Source organism: Pinus tabuliformis, chromosome Q, assembly GCF_031772625.1.
Source record: "Pinus tabuliformis cultivar Carrire ecotype Pingquan chromosome Q, CPIR1, whole genome shotgun sequence".
In the NCBI taxonomy this organism is placed as follows: Eukaryota; Viridiplantae; Streptophyta; class Pinopsida; order Pinales; family Pinaceae; genus Pinus; species Pinus tabuliformis.
This window is the reverse complement of record NC_142296.1, coordinates 1,224,786,236-1,224,790,064: the sequence shown is the minus strand read 5'-3', so window position 1 is coordinate 1,224,790,064 and position 3,829 is coordinate 1,224,786,236. Positions and strand designations below refer to the sequence as shown.

The following is a 3,829-nucleotide window of genomic DNA, read 5'->3' as shown; positions in this document are numbered from 1 at the left end:
TGAACCAGGAGAGTCTGGCTCTACAGAAAGCTCTACATTGTCCATGTACATCACACATTAAATACAATCATGGTTTTAGGGAAGTTAGAACCATACCCTAAGAAATAGAAACTGATTCCTATCCTGAGGTACCATGAACCAATTCACTATTCTAGGATATTCTCCATTATCTCTAACAAGTCTTGCCATCATTAACCTCTGGAGGCTGAGGGAGATCTCTACTTCATCGGGTCGAGCACCCAGAGACCCCGTAAATATGTCTCCCTCTCATGGAAATCCAAAGGTAATTTTTGAGGTTACAAAACCCATTTAGCTTCCCAATGAAGAGGCATGCTCTGTCCAACTGTTAGACCACAATTTTTGGTTCACGTATACTCAGCCTCGAGTTGTAGTACACTATAAGCCACCCCCAAATTGCCAAAAGAATTGGACGAAAGTGGTGTTGGAGTGGAAAGCAACGTGTGATGGGAATCAGTATGAGCAAATTGTAGGCGTGTGGTTGAGTGGAGTGGAGATCCTGCACACTTCTACAACAGAACCCAATGGTGGAGTGATTGAACAGACTATTCAGAAGGATATTACTAAGTATTCTTCATTGTTAGATAAGCCTCGAATCCTTGAAGTCTGGCTTGATAACTTAATTCATAGCCATAATACTGGGGTTTATCATGTCAATATAACATTTCATTTTTATGGGGATTATAGAAAAAAAGGGTTGGGTAACCCATGGTTTGCAGATTTGATTATGCCCATTTCGCTTCCTAATTCTGACATTTGGGGAGCCTGTTTTCAGATACAAAATTTGTCTGATGTGCACTCGAAGTCGTTGCAACTACCAGGTAACACTTAAAAGGTTGTTTTGGATATTTTTGTCTCAATCATATAGGATGATGACTTCTAGCACACCAATCGGGATAGTAATGGGTCTTTTAGAGAAGTGGTGCCCTTTATCGATGGGGTTCTTGTAGGTGTAGTGTGGCCTTTTCTTGTGATTTCCATAGGAGATTTCAATACAAACTACTGGCAACCTGTTACGGGTATTGGGTCCTTTGATTTGCCCAGCTATGAGATTGAGGTTGCACCCTTTATGGGGAAGCTGTTGGACGCAAAAGAGCACACATTCAGTTTCAGCGTGACCAATGCTATGGACGTTTGGTATGTGGATGCGAATTTGCATCTATGGCTTGATGAGAAGTCTAGCAGTGTCAGAGGTCAATTTATTGGACACTAGGAGCCAAAGTTGGAGTTGTCTATGGTGTTAAGCAGAAATGGATCAGTATGACGCACATTTGCTAATCAGAAAATCTCTTCCTCTGGCTAGGTAGAATCGTCTTGTAAAGCTCATTACTAATACTTTGCAAGTGTTCAAGTATGATAATTTAATGGCTTCTGCAAATGTGCATCAAACAATAGCAACCACTAGCAAGGTTATTGTAGGGGTAGCGACAGGAATAGTATTATCCTCTAAGTTGACGTCTTTTTCCCCTTATATTATCCGGAAATCTCACATGCATTTAATAAAAATGCATCCATTATTCCCCTACTGGTAGCTTCTTTAGCTCTCTGAATAATACTCAAAAAAAATTATGGGACAATATGAACGTTAGCACCCAACAGATGTATAATTATCAAAGTACTCAAGGGGGCTATTCCAAGGTAGTTAACATAACTAACTTGGAAATTGTTTCAAACTCAACTGAAACTTCATGTGGCAAGACATCCTAATCTTGGGGGAGTTGGTTTGTTTCTTCCAACTTCATGCCACGTGAAAATTAGTTTCCTTTTCTTCTACTATTTTATTCATGGACAAATGGTAATAAATTGTCATAGTTTATAAATGAACTTACATTTTATGCATCGTATAATAGGTTTAGATCACAAATTACTATGAGAAATCACAAAAGGAGAATTTTTGAATAATATTGACTCTTGGTATTTACGTCTTTATGCTTTTGTCTGTGAAAGTAGTGGATAGAACTGAAAATAGTATGAAGATATTGAACTTTGAATGACCATCTGCATCAAAATAGATATTGAACTTTGAATGACTATTTGCATCAAAATTCAAAGAGTTCATGTCTCATAATTATGATAGTTCAAAGTCATGGTAGATTTCAACATGTAAATATGTTTAATTTATTATTTTTTAATTGTTTTTTCTAATGGTGTACTTTTATTTATTTATTTTTGTATTTATTCATTAAAGAAGGATATGGTTTGTTATTTGGTTAGCCATTATAATGTAGAGTGTCTTTACATTAGCAATTTTTTTATGTTTTAGGTGATTGACAGATTTTACTTGGATGACATAGTTTTTCTAAACAAGATATTTCTCAACTTGAATGTTTGGAAGTTCAAGAGAATGCATTTTGATATGATTTCTTATATAAATATGTACCATTGTTTGAGTTATAGATCAAGCAAACATAATTTGGTATGGAAATCATTTCTTCTATTTCATTGGTTCACATAGTATCAAAGTGAATATTGGCTTGTCCCTCTTAGTAGAGAAGGTAGTGATCATGAATTTTCATCCACTTCGAGGGACATGCTACTAGATTGACTATTACAGTGGTTACCTACCCATATATTCAAGTGGATCATTGTCTCTTTATATAGATGTTGAATGTTTGGTAATCTCTACATGATTAAGGTATGCGATGCACGTGCTAGGTGGGAGTAGACAAATATAGAACTTGTTGAGTATGAGGTTTTCTCATTCATGGTGGAAAATTTGTTGCAAAGCATATAAGAGTCCTAGTAAGATTATACGTAACAATATAAATAAATACCACGGATGATGGGACATGTATTCCAAGTTGAATGTTGGGCAGAACAGTGTTCATTTGGTTGTTTATGGCTAAATGAAATTGGCAAAGGAAATGGATAAGGCTTTGGAAAGGAAAAATGGAATTTTTGGCACAATTATTTATGAAAATAATGGAAATTAGGAGAAAAGGAGGATGAAAGGTCATAGGTTGCATGTGAGGAGGAAAATGAAGGAAAATAATACAAAATGAAGAAAATAGATGCCTCATTAATAAAAAGGATTACGAGGATCAGTTCACAAACTTAGTTAGTGTTAAGGCTTGATCAGTTTAGTTTTGGAGCTCTCTTATATTCTCTCTTACCCTCATGCTCTTGGATACTTAGAGTTTTATTGGAGCATTTTGGCATTAGAGAAAGAAAGGTGAAGAAGGCAATCAGGGAAAGGCAGCGTCAAGTAGCTACAACGGCTTCATTGCAAGTATCAACTTGCATGTGTGTTTTCATTGATGGATTTTGCATGCATGGGACTGAATGTGTTTCTTTTCTACCATGGCGTGGTTTTTCCTAGGTGTGACAATATTTTCAGCCTAGCGTTTCCATTTCCTAATAGTTTTGATGACATGGGTTCTCTCATTCAGATTATGTGGGATGGCTAGATTGGATTCGAAGTTGAGTGGGGTGGATATCTGAATTGAGAAACACATGGTGTAGTGGTCCTTGAACCAGACTAAGGATGCACAAGCCACTAGCATAGTAACCCCTGAACCAAACTGTGGGTTGTGGTAAAGCCAGATTGTGTGCCTTGGTGGGCCTAGGAATCCTTGCCAGTGAATGGCAAGATATAAGGTAAAGCCAAGAGGTGGATTTTCTCTCCATTGGGCCTTGTGATTCCAGGATGGAAGGCATAGTAAGGCCACGAGAGTATGTCTCGGTGTAGTGTGTAGTGATCCCTGGATCAAACTGTGGATGCACAGTGAAGCCTGAGAGACTAAGAGGCACTCTAATTCCTCACGGTGTAGGCAGAGCACTCTCGTGGCATCCATATTGATTGTTGGTTTTG

The 3,829-nt window shown here is 37.6% G+C and overlaps 1 pseudogene; it reads left to right on the top strand.

Annotated features, from left to right (window-relative positions):
* Positions 1–256: 256 nt before the first annotated feature.
* LOC149224200 (peptide-N4-(N-acetyl-beta-glucosaminyl)asparagine amidase A pseudogene) lies at positions 257–1,231 on the top strand (annotated as a pseudogene).
* Positions 1,232–3,829: the final 2,598 nt, after the last annotated feature.